Source organism: Tubulanus polymorphus, chromosome 9 (genome assembly GCF_964204645.1).
Source record: "Tubulanus polymorphus chromosome 9, tnTubPoly1.2, whole genome shotgun sequence".
NCBI classification, from domain to species: domain Eukaryota; kingdom Metazoa; phylum Nemertea; class Palaeonemertea; order Tubulaniformes; family Tubulanidae; genus Tubulanus; species Tubulanus polymorphus.
Genome location: NC_134033.1, coordinates 6,020,614 through 6,034,402, shown reverse-complemented (window position 1 = coordinate 6,034,402; position 13,789 = coordinate 6,020,614). Strand labels below are relative to the sequence as shown.

Genomic DNA, 13,789 nt, shown 5'->3' with positions numbered 1-13,789 from the left:
TCCTAAAACATTATTACTCAAATTTTGATGGTGTTTTTGTGATTTGATATGTCTTTTATAATTCCTTTTTACTATAAATTATTTACAAACTTCACATTTTATTTCATCCACATTCATATCATCTAATCGCTCTTTTCTTTCATTGGAATTTTCTGGTGTCTCAAAATCTATAACATTTTTTGTATGATTTTCAGTTTTTTCATGGCGCGATTTTTGAGATTTATCGATGAATTTTTTTACAATATGGGCAATAATATTGATTTTTATTAACATTATTGTTTTCTGTATGTTGTTCATTCTCCCCCATTTATTAGGAAAAAAAATACTTGTGGTGATGAGTGGTGTCTCGACCTCTGATCTGAAAACGGCATATTCCAATTACTGGTATAAGGCCCGTATAAACGTAAAATTTCTGTTGAGCCCCATCCAATGAACGCAGTGGTCAGTCAAATTCCCGATAGTCCATATTTTTTGGGTGTGGGGGTAAGGACATTAAGTAAATTTGAATGTAATCGGTTATGTAATGAATGAGTCGTAGGAGGTTTAGAGATTTAACTGCTTTAAAAGTGCCAGAGGCGATAACTAAAGTATAAACCTCCAAATTGTTTTTAAATGAATAATCCTTTCTGCAAAATTTGTTTTCGAGTTAGATGCAAATGAATGATGGTGAGCCAGGTATTCGTCTTATTTGGTATTGCAAACATTTTCAAAACCCTATCGAAATTTAACCACATGATGCGTTAGGCGTTTGGAAGCTTAAAAGGATTGTAATAAAATTCTGTAGCTATATATTTCGCATTTAAAGCTTTTAGTAAGTCATGAAATCGTTACGGTAAGAATTAAGTAACAAAGTAACGGTGGCTTTTAGATTAAATGGCGACAAATCACTCGAATGCTATACGACTAAAAAGTCTGACAATTGTTGATGTAAAGTTTCTAAATCGGAGGCGGTATCCTACAGCATTCGTAGCGAGTACAGGTGTCAATATGTTTCTTGTCGTTTGGTTTAGTCGGTAATGCATTGATTGTGATGCTGATGCTAACACCTAAATATCGTAAACAACTCTACGGCAATTTGTTTCTTATTCTCGCTGTTTCTGATAGTGGTTTCATCGTCTTTTTTCATTAATGTATCTCAATGCAGTTTATTACCACGTAAACAGAACTATTTTGATCGATATTCACCGCTCTGATTCTGTTTGTAAATTGGTATTAGTAATTTACTCATGTCTATCGTCATCAGGTCCGAACCTACTTTGTATAATATCTATAGAACGAGTTTGTATCGTAGGGTTCCCGTTCCGTGGACCACGGAATTCAAAGACGGCCAAACTATTTTCTCTGGTATACATGTTTGTACAAGTCAGTATAGTCGCTTCTGATGCGAGCGATGTACTGTATATCCCGGGAACTGGTTGTGTTCACACAACGGATCGAACCGTAAACCAAGCACTTCAAATTATTTGCATTCTATTCATACCATGCTCAGCGATGATTATCTCCACGATTCTTATAGTTGTGTCTTTAATGTTTTATCGCTTGCAGAAAATACAGTCGTCTTCATCGGTATCTGTAATGGTGGTCGCTACGTGTGCACTTTTCTTACTGCTAAGTTTACCGGCCAACATAATTTGGGTGAAGTCTTGGGTCAATCCGAACGTCTCGCAATCACAGATAGAATTTAAAATAGCCGACGCGATTTATCGTTGGAATTGGGCAGTGAATTTCTACATCTATGTACTGACGGGTAGAGAAATACGTGCGACTTTACGGCGTTATTTACCTCGCTGTAGAAAACCATCTCGAACAATTTGAATTGATTTCTCCGTCAAATTGCCCGTCATTATGAGACTAACACATTCAAGAAAAACGTTTTTAGTTAAATCGTGTTTTAATGCGAAAATATGACAGGGCTTGTTATGTTGATCAATGTAGATTGATGTCACTCCATTACTTCCCATGCCGAAATACAAAAACATGCAAATCCCCCTATAATTTGTAAGCGTCTGATTTTCAAAGGCTGAGAGCCAATGAACATATGCTCCCGGTTCTGCCATATGTAAAGAAACCCCTGGGAAAGTAAGGCTTAATGACTTCCCACTGTTATGAATTTCTAAAATGTCTTTCTCCCTCAATCGTGTCTCACTGTTTGAGTCGTCAATTGAGCAAATTGAGGAAACATCGGTACATTTTACCCTTTAAAGCGCATGTTTTGACGAAATCGCGTAGAGCGCGGCCGCTCTCGAACATTGTCGGCCTACAAATCGTCACCGGCGACAAGATCGCTCAGTATTCAGCAGGCCGATAATCGGCAGCAAATCACCTAGTGTGCGGCTACTAGCGACACATCGCTTCGAGTCCAATTACTTACAGCCAAAACGGTGGCCCCGGTGGCATGGGATACCCAGAAAGAGGACACATTGGTGGAAATGTGGTCGAAAAAGCCATGTTTCTTCGAAGTGTCGTGTGAGGGGCCGTGTAAAAAAAGCAAAAGGCGTAAAACGACATAGCTTTTACGCTGGATATGACCGGTATCTATTTCACTTTTCCCATTATCAAGTTAAGTTCAAATTCACTTCATTCAGCCAATTTTCTTGAAACGGCATTTACTACAGTTCGATTTTTCATATTTTTCTGTTGAACAGGTTCAAAAACGCTTGAAGAGCCTAACGATTCCAGTATACCAAGGCCAAGAAATGGCTTTTAGAGAAGCTCCAATCTATCCACCCACACATTAGAATGCGAGCTACAATTTCCAATTTGGAGGTTTGTATAATGTGCAAAAATAGAGAAATAAGTTTGTTTAATCATATGTGATTTTATTTGATTGATTTGATTTTCAAAGAATATGATAAATAATATATCACCGACGAACAGATATTCACATGCACGGAAACGCGTGCGATAGACTAAGATATCACGTTTTCCCTAAGGTTATTTTGATGATTTTTAGTTAATACGTTCTACCTTCCATTCTGCTAATACTATCAGATATGTTTGTCGTTGTTTCGTGCGCAATGGACGACAACTAACGACACCTCGTCACTCGAATGCAAAGGCTACGGAAGATATTTCATCGTTTACTCGTTCAGAACCAGGATGGATACGGGATTGCTAAACGAGCTGTGTTAAATACTTCACTCACCTCGTGCGGCACTGCGTAGAAATTTAAGATGACGATCAAAGATTGGTGACCCTTTCTTGAGTCGTAACAATATGATAATTTTCTAGATGATTTACTTTATCATTCAAAAATATATAGGCTATGTCTTTTTTCGTCACGGTGAAATGTTCGCCATTTGCATTTTGTTAGCGGATACCGGGAACATAGTATAGTATATTACATGGTTGTCTATTTGTCACCATCAATATGTAAAATTGAAAATAACAAAATAGGTTACAGACAATGAGGTGGAGCCATAAAGACTGTATATCCAATAGGATGTTCGAACACCTTGAAATAAACATGAACAAATGAAAGAAAAAAAACACTTGAAAAGGGATGACGATGAAGAATGAAGATGAATTTATTACATGCAGAAGTCTCCCTGAGTGTACATTATAAACAAGTACCTTAAACTCAATATTGATATCGGTTAGAAATATATCCATTGAACTTCTTACGAGGGGTCTCATAGTTGGAGCGAATGTAATGAGTACAGGTTGGTTTTGCCAAATTGAACGAACTTTAAAGAGGAATGACTTATTGATAATGCTAGTTTTTTTGGGGCCTGGATTCTAGGGTGGTTTCGAGCTCTGGTATTATATCTATGATCTATTAAATAGATTTAGAATTGGTTGCGGAAGTTGGTTATTCACAAATCCACATGCAAGTTTGATAAGTCCTACAGTTTATCATATCTTCAAATTTCGGAATCTTGAACTTTTTAAAAAGAGGCGAAGTCGGTGCGCTGTATTCAGCACAACCAAATACACGAATAGCTTTCTTATGTAATTCGGTTAAAACATCAATTTGATTTTTGAGATTAATGGACCCCAGAGAGATAAATAGTATGCTATATGTGAGTTCATGCAACTGATCAAAATAAAGTAATCGCTTTGACCAGCTTGGTAAAAGATTTTTCACGCACTTTAATAGATAAATATTTTTATTCAGCTTCGAACAAAGAAATTTCATGTGACTTTCAAAAGCAAGCATATTATCTATCAGCAGTCCTAAAGATTTATGCACATGACGATTAACTCGATTTGGCTATTTTCTATTTTTATGATGGGATTGTCAATATTACATGATGTGGTTTGGTACAAAGTCCAGCAGATTTTGTTATATTGAGCGTGAGTTTATTTGCTCTGAACCAATTGATAGCAATTTTGAAGTCGAGCCATTTGGGCGTCCTATCATTGATACTGTTTCCTAATAGCCTATTTAGTAACGGCTGATGTTGTGCCTTATCAAATGCTTTGACGAAATCCACCGTTGAACAGGATTCTAAGACTGTGAAGAAAACAAAATTATGTAATAAAAACGTGTCACCTGATATGGGACACGCTTACTTCATTCATTAGTGAACCCCCGCCGCACCCCGCAGAGTTTGAAACTACCATACGTAAGTATATAAGGGTAAGGAATACCCATCATTTTCACTTCAATTTCAATCCTCGAGACTGTTTTCGTATCGTCGATATTTTCGAGAGCAAAATACGCACAGCCGAGTACAAAAGTAAGTACAACCGAGACGCGTCATTTAGATCACCTTCAACTAAGTCTACAATCAAGTCCTAGGTAAGTGTAAAAAACAAAAACTTTATGTTTTATTCGATTATATCGGAATGAAATAATTTACAATATAGTCTGTAAAAATCTCATCATTTTCCTTGGTATTTTTTCGAAAAATACTTTGCCATTTCATTCATATTCCATTCCGTGACATAATAATAGTTGTACAAACATCGCGTAATAACCACAATTATCAGACATAACATTTTGATATTGGATAGAGTTATAATACCATATTTTACAATTTTCGTGCATATAGTTCGTTAAGATTTCATTATAAAAATTCGGCGTTTTGCCAAAAGAGTCAAAGAAAAATCCGATTTTAGATCCGATTATAAATATGCTTAACTAATGCGTACCCGGTTCGTACGAATTATAGTTATTACAATGAAACCATAGGGTCTCAAACCATTTACCGCAGGCATCATATCGCATGGAAAAACACCTTTGAATCGAGGTTTTATACATTCGTCATTTTTCATTAATTCTAAAATCTGATTTGTGTATAACATGTTTAAAAATGAACTATAAAATATCGAACGCCTTTAAAAATCGATGGTAATGTCTCTGTTTTCAGCGACTTCCAAAACTTCGTCAAACACGGCGAGTAAAACTAAATTTACATTGGTCGGTAAATCTTTATCCAATCGTAACTGAATTTTTAACGATCCACGTTGAATAAGCGATAAATGGTCATCGCCCAATGCAGGAGATATATTGAGTGTACACATGAACATACAGACGCTATCGAACAGTAGAAAATTTACCAATCAATGTTTGTTCAAATTTGGAAGGTACTGGCTTTTAGATTTTTAGGGAATGAAAATCGATTGTGGAAAAAACCCTGCACCGTAAGGGTATTTACAGAAGCTGGAACTTAGATGAACGCTCCCGAAGCGAGACCAGGCAATTTTCATTTCATTGCAGACGTCTATCAAAATAAATATCAAGGCTAATTTTTAGCGGCTAAGATTGATGTTTTTGTTGTGGCATGCGAATAGCAAGTTCGTATATGGTAGCAGGTGACGGTCGAGATCGACATGGTGGTTCGCATCGAAAAAAGCAGATTAAATGATTCGCTCCTGTTTCACTGGTTCTTTTTAATGAATGAACATTCACAAGATCACAAGACTCCCTATTCTCTCATAGTGATCGCTGCCAGTGATCGTTCCTGTTTCCCGAGTGATCACCCGATACCACAGAGCACTGATTTCTGATTTCCTGCTCGTCTGTTTGAGGCATGGATCTAGTTGCACATTTACTTGCTTAATATCCGGATGTATGATTAAAAAAACTATTCTAAACTCTATATTCAAACTGAACATGGAGCTATGGAGATAAGAATATGATGAAATTACTTTTTGTTCGAGCTTATGGATTCACTCCTGTTTTAACGATGCGTTAAAACAAAAAATGAAGAATTAGAAAAAAATTGGTGGAGACTGAGTGTCATTTTAATTTGATTTTAATGTGGCCCGAATCAGCCACCATAGTTTAATGTGATCTGTGTGCATTTGTAGCCAGCACGCAGATCACAACGATCATAGTTAGTGTAGTTACGTTCAGGGAGAGGCAACATGTGAAATGAGGTTATAAAAAATTCAGTTTATTTCCAATCCACATTTCCAATGAATTTCTTTGAAAGAATCGAATGATTGAGATTTCATCTTTTATTTTCGATCACTCATCATCGTACGAGATACTATAATTTCCATTTCAAGCACTAGCGGAGCCGATGGTGCATGTGCGATCATTTGAAGGCTTTACGGCTTTTTCTTTAATAAAATCCTCCGAAAGTTTATGAGTTGAAATATATGAATGACATAGTGGCAAAAAATTAATACGGTATTTCAAAATATTTCATATGTTCAAAGAGTCCCCCGGTATGCTGATTAACACGTCGTTGAAACAATAGATACACGATTAGAAAATGCGAAAACGGTGTCAGAAATCGGTATTCGAAAAACGCCTAATAAAAATACCGAATCGGAAAACGCATAACGCCTAACTGATAGTAACATCCAAGAAATTGACCTAAATCCCGTCGTGAACTATGTACGCAACGTTACATAGTTCACGTAGGAGTGCGTAGAGCCCCGCTTGATACATCTTCGCTTCTACTGTCGTTTCGACGCTCGTTTGGTTACACAACCAAAACACTAACTTATCTATGTTATTATTTCATATTAAGATAGAGTATAATGATAATAAAAGACATTTATTTTTCATATGGAACATATAGTTTATTATTTTTGTTCAAGGAAGTTCAGGGGCTAGACATTATTTAGTCTCTCATTGGTTCGGTAGGCCTAATCCATAAGCGTGGTTGTGAACCGTTTTGGCGGAAAATTTGAGGAAGGCTTTATCAGTCTTTGTGTGCTTTGTACCTACGAGCGTAGGTTGAACCATATTCATGCATTCCGGTTTCAAAATTCAAGAAAGCCGGTTTATAAGCGCGGCGTTTGTTTTCGCGTTACGGTATGTAATTAATTGCTTGCACGGCGGATATTCATCATCCTTTAATGCAGTTTGTCACGAGTAATGTGACCGGATGCCTCAATACCAAAAAACGGAAGCCGGATTTCAAAAACGAATGTAAGTTTATAACACTATGTACATCGGATGTGATACTTAAATCATAATTCGCACAACGAGGAATACGAATACTCGGCACTGGCAGCCGACGAACGACGAACGATGATGAACGACGAACCAGACACTCGGCACTGGCAGCCGACTAACGACGAACGATGATGAACGACGAACCAGACACTCGGCACTAGCAGTCGACGACGAACAAGATACTCGGCACTGGCAGCCGACGATTACGATATCGGTTGAATACCCCGGCTGGTCATAAATATATTTCTGGTTACAACCACCATCATTACGGGTCGATACCGGACCGGCACTTGCAGCCGGAAACTAGTATACCATCGTACACTATAAAATATAAACTGGAAACAATTCTGAAAATTACCAAAAATGCAATAATCTAAATTTAATGCAATTCATTATCAGATTAAATGATAATCTTAAAGTTAAGTCTTCAATCTATATCTATGAGTTAACAGTCAAATGCCAATACTTTCTGAATCTTATATCTAGATTCTAGCACTAAAACTAAACAATTATAGAATTAATAGAACTACAACTCCGTCTGAATATCTAATATTTAACTGTTCCGTTATTATAGAATATTAAACACGAAAAAAATACTAGAGGAAACCCCTCAAGCTATCAAGGATATAGGTTATCCTATCCAGATAGGTAGCTTCTCGCAACCACGAGCGCCATTCTGATAATTCCTTGGGCTGCATGTCATCGTCCCATCCAGCCTTTCGCTGACACAGCTTCTGCAGTAGAACCTTGGCAGGCAAGACGAAAGGAGCTAAAAGCCCCAGCGGATCATAAATGGAGCTTATAACAGACAGGATCCCCCGCCGCGTAGCCGGCCGATTCGGAATCGAACGGTTAAACACGAGGGTATCCGCGATTAGGTTCCAGGATATCGCTAGGGCCCGTTCCTGCGCCTGCTCGAAATCCAAATCTACTTCGTTAATTGTTGAGGCACGAAGATCACTGGGCAACGATTTGATTGCTTCCAACTGGTTACTCGCCCATCCGCGAAGGTTAAAGCCCCCCTTTTTACAGAGGGCCACTACCTGTTCTATTACCATTCTTTCATTGTAATCTACCGATTTGAGATAGTCATCCATGTAAAAACTGCGAAACATGGAGTCGACGATTTCTGGATCGAAATAGCTTCGATTATCGGTAGCCGTCTGACGGAGAGCGGCGTTAGCGCAACTGGGCGACGAAACGGCGCCGAACAGCTGTCGTGTCATGCGATAGACCTTCGGTTGGGATTCGATATTGGCGTCCGGCCACCACAGGAAACGCAGTAGGTCCCTGTCCTTCTCGGGCACCATGACGCGAAGAAACATCTGTTCAATATCCGCCATCAGGCCGATCTTGTTTTCTCTGAAACGCTGTAACACTCCAACCAAAGTGTTCGTCAAGTGGGGCCCTTACAACAGATTACTGTTGAGGGACGTGCCACAAAAAGCCGATCCATCAAATACAAGTCGAATTTTATTCACCTTCGTCTTGTGGTAGACTCCGTGATGGGGGAGATAGAGTCACAGCGACCTCTATTTGGTTCTTGACTAACGAAGTACGAACCCACTGAGCGAGTAGGTTTCGACGCGGGCTCAGGCCTTTTACTGAATTTCGAAACAAGTGCTCCGCGTCCGTACATCGGGTCATTCGCTTTTGATGATTCACGGCGTACAAAGTTAAACTAAATCATCAAACCTAATAGGCTGACCCCGATCTTTAATCGTAGCGACGATACTCCTCCAGCGATCGTGCAGATAAAAGGGCAGTTTTGCCACCAAGGGCTTGATATTCGCCGAATACTCGAGTACCTTGACACCGTCGATGTGCCTTACCGCGTGGAGACACTCCATCAGAAAAATAGAGAATCTATCGAGCTCCTTTGGAGCGTCCGGTCGGATGTTCTGCCAACTTAGGGCACAATTGATGAAGGCTGAAGCCACCACTTCCGTATCCCCATACCTTTTCTCGAATTCTTCGAAGGGCGGCCTTATATCCGAGTTCAGGGTCAAGATAGCTGTACCCCGAACCAATGCTGTGGGCTTCACCACACGTAAAGTTCTCTAGGTAGGTGAGTAGCTAGGCCGCGTCTGAACTGTAACGAACGATTTGTGATCAAACTGTCCTCGGAATATCCGATAACTAAGGGGGTTCCCGTCGAATTTAGTCAGTTCTATATTAGGCTTTCGCAACTCCTTCACGATATCGAACGAATCGAAAGTCAAAACGTTTTTGTTGATTTCTACGTGGTTTGAGATCGAGCTAGGCGGCCTCACCGGAATAGCAGGCTGGGGAGGTTCCACCTGAGGGCTCGGCTCCGCTTCGACGGGTGCGGAAACGTTAAACGATACCGGCGCAATGCTTGATGCGGTATCTGAGAGTTCATGTTCGGCAAGTTCCGTGTTTATCTTAGCCAAGAGGTCTAGCTCTTGCTCCAACGCTAATCGTTTACGGACAAGTTCGTGTCTACGTTTCAACAATTTAAGTTCTTCGTTCAGACGGGATCGAGAAGATGATGTTGATTTAACAGATTTATTATCAGCGGTCTTACCCATTACAGCGTCAACAGCTTCTGCTGGCGCGTTTCCAGGCGGCAGACTTCCAATCCAGGACCTGGCTCGGTCTTGGGGGAGTTCCGTCTCAAGATCGTCTACGACACTCATGATGTTACCGTAGGTGCAAGTTCATTTCGTCAATAGATTAATAATTTTTCAAAACATCAAAGTAAGCGATTAGGGTATGATTATCTCAAGAAGTGACATGCAAGTGGTCAATGGATAATTTTAATAGTGGTAAATAATTAACTAGATTAATATTTCAAAACATCAAAGTAAGCTATTAGGGCACACACTAAATCATCAAAGGTAAATGCATTGAAATTGTGTGGTGATTTATATAGCAAACTGGTGCAGTGTCTGAGAACATCAAAGTGAGATATTATCAATGTAAATTTACCTCAACTAATTCAGGAATTGGTCTAATAATCTCAAAAAGCGACATGTCAAAAGATCGATGCATAAATTTTGTGGTAGTTAAAATGATAGTTTTTGATTTAATCTTCCTTGGCCCTTTTTTTCCGTGGCTATTTTTTGCTTGGCCATTTTTTCCTTGGCCATTTTTCCTACGTTCCTTTATTACAGAGATTCCGATTTAGGTTTAGGTGGCTTGCGGATTTTTGAGGAGTCGGCATTCCCGTTCGCTGTTAGTTCTATGGTCCTACCAACTTACTTAGAACTACCACGACCGACAACGACTAGCAAACAAATGAATTCATAGAATTCTCTTATAAATTGAGAACCGATCAGGCCAGCATAGACTTACAGTAGAATAGATCTATAATAATTATATAGATTTAAGCTACTGTCTCTCACACCTGCTCTCGTGCGACGTTTTGGTCCATTATTTCGTTAATAATTGATTGATCCGTGAATACTATCCATCAATTTTACAACAAAATACTTCATTATTCTTACGTTTGGTTTTTAAAAACTTTATAGTTTCCCTACATAATTGATTGGTGTGATTTCACAATAATCACTTTGGATAATCATTGACTTCACCACGCTACGTTCACCAAAATGACATTATTCTGTGAATTTTAGAAGCAAGCAGCATGCATAAAAATCGTATGATCTTAGTACAGTAGAAGATATCTTTGAAAAAATCTAGTTTAAAAGTAATATCATCTGTTTTTATCTGGGTTTTAAACTTAAGTTTGATATACAACTGAACTTGGGAGGATTTTTACCTACATTCCCCAGGGGATGTTTAACAGGGAATTGCTACCTACATTTCTGGTATACCCCTTTTTCGCCTCACTGAGTTAAATTGTATAACTAGCATGTGGTTTTATGATTAGGTTATGTTTTTTGTTTTCAATTTTTCTTAGGCAGCGTGTATTGTTTCCACAATGAAGCCTATTGTATTTTTAGAATTTGCAACGCTGAGAAATAATATCAAGTCCTATCAGCACTATAAACTAACACAACGGCTGAATCCCACCACCTGTTCATTGTTGCTTACAAAATAATCTGTAAAATCTGCAACTCCCTGAATACAGGTCCTCTCCTATTCTTCTGTGTTACAATGACTGAATCCCACCACATGTTCATCATTGTTTGCATTCATAAATTCTTCGCGTTTTTTGTGGCAACCTTTAATGCGAGAGCATGGTACAGACACCTTAGAAAATAAATCCAAGAATCTGTAAAATCAGAAATTCTCAGACAAAGAGGTCCTACCTGCAAGACAATGACTGGTTCCCACCAGCTTTTTAACAGTATTTTCTATTCATCAATTCTAGGCGTTTCGTGTAACACAATGACTTTTTCCCATCTGATTGTCAGCGCTATTTATACTAAGCGGTTCTTCGAATTTTGTAACTGCTTTTGGGCTAATGCGATTGCAATTGGTGACACGACTTTGACGACGACGCAAATAATCTTGTAATTCAACAACAACCATAACAAGGTATGTGATTAATAAACTTATTATATATATTTATATTTTCTGCCCAATCCGCAGAAACTCCTTTTGCTAAAATCAAGATAGCGTGTAAAATGCTGCGTCATCTTTCAGCCGGAATCCTTTTTTCTAGATTCGGTACCAGTATAGACACCTTTGTGCGCGGACGAAATCATTTAAAATATTCACTGCTGAGGTGTAGGCCTACGCATTCAATTTGGAATCCAAAAGCAATATGTTCGTTCATAAGATAAACTTTTAAAGTCCCTCAGCATTTTTCTGTATTTTGGAAAAATCCCAGAATTAGGAGTTTTAAGTCTACACGTACAAATTTCATACCATCACAGGTTGATAAAGCTATGTTTATTTGTCTTAGTTATACTAACCGAATTTTCTAACCGAGTTTAGCTTTGCATCTTTTTGACTGTATGGTTACGGATGTTTTAACGCATTTCAATTGCGAAATATGGGGATTTTAGATATCTGAATAATTGCAGAAGTTCAGATCATAATTTTCAAATACTTTTTAAAACTAAAATGATCGATTACGAACTTTGTATTTGGGGACTTATGCGTTAAATAAGATAAAAACCCACTATAATTACGCCCGAATGCACAAAATTTTCAGCGCGCTTAAGTTGGCTTTACGATGGCCTGGTGACCGTTTGAAAGCGGTTTTAGAATATTTCGAATGTGCTCATTTTAACGATATCAAATTTGTTACCCTTTAAGAATATTTTATCTTTGACATTTTTTGTCTGAAATAGTATGTTCAGGGGCTGTAAGTCGGCGGGCAAATTAACTCAAAGACAGTTTATCATATTTTATATGAATGAAAACTTCAGAACATTTCCAACAAGTTTCTTGCTGGTTGTGATGGTCTATCTTGAAAAATAAAAAGGTTTTATGCTGGTGAACGTTTTTAAGTCATGTTTTTCTAAAAAGAACAATCACTCCATTTTGAAAAATAACGGATCATTGTTGCTACGCTACAAGGTCCGCAACAATTGAAAACAAATCAATGGCAGTGCGTGCAGCGGCCAGATATTGCACTATTATGGCCGAAATAATTGGTAATGATTTGTGAAAACAGGCCCACGATCCCGGCCACTGGGAATTAGCAAATACAATCCAACGATCCTAGCCAGGTATTAGCGAATACAGGCCCACGATCTTAGCCACTATAAATAGGGGATCCAAGCAACAGAAGTTAAAAATTAAGTAGTCATTTGGTCAATACTGTCGGCGATGTCGACTAGCATTTAAAATGCACATTTGATTATGTCAGCGATGTCGGCGATGTCAACGTAGTAGACTTGATTTGATCGTTGTCAACGATGTCAACAACAAAAAATGGTCGGTCACGCGTCACCCAATATTACTTCCTCGAGTTGAGCGTATTGATATATAAAATAAGAATGGGACTTTTTTAACCCGTTCAGGAGTTGAGCTGTGCGTATAAATCCAGGGGTATCCTGCTTATGGCTCATAGGCCAGCATCTTACGCATCGAAGTGGTTTTCGCCCCACATACTCAACCTAACTTTTAAAATAATCAAACCTTTGATCCAGTACGTGGATTGGTGCGCATGTCGCTCCGATGAATATGAGCTCAAATTAAGTTTTATATTCACCCGGCAGGCCGGATTTATTTCTAGATTAATTTCACACCTGCTTTTCGAAGGGACCCGGCCGCCAGAATTTCATTTTTACAAATTTTCAGCATAAATTTTCCGACCCGGCCGCTGCGGAGAAACAAGATATCATTTTTTAGCTAATCAGAGGTGAATTAAAAAAAGCGCGCTGGTTCCCGTTGCGATAATCTCATTTTGCATTGAACTGTTGGCTATCGACAATTTTCGTTCAAAATATTCGCAGGCGTAACCCGCACATCGGGCGATTTTATCGGGCGACAAAATCGCCTGTGTTTCAGGGTCGGCGACGGAATCGCCTGGATCCAACCTGTTTG

General features: G+C 38.7%; 1 long non-coding RNA gene across 1 annotated transcript in view; it reads left to right on the top strand.

The window, feature by feature from the left end:
* LOC141911269 (uncharacterized) overlaps nucleotides 1–13,789 on the top strand; it is a 64,161-nt gene that overhangs the window by 37,165 nt on the left and 13,207 nt on the right. The window contains exons 2-3 of the long non-coding RNA XR_012619994.1: nucleotides 2,646–2,766; nucleotides 11,661–11,827. This is a non-coding gene — a long non-coding RNA (uncharacterized LOC141911269). The remainder of the gene's footprint in view (nucleotides 1–2,645; nucleotides 2,767–11,660; nucleotides 11,828–13,789) is intronic.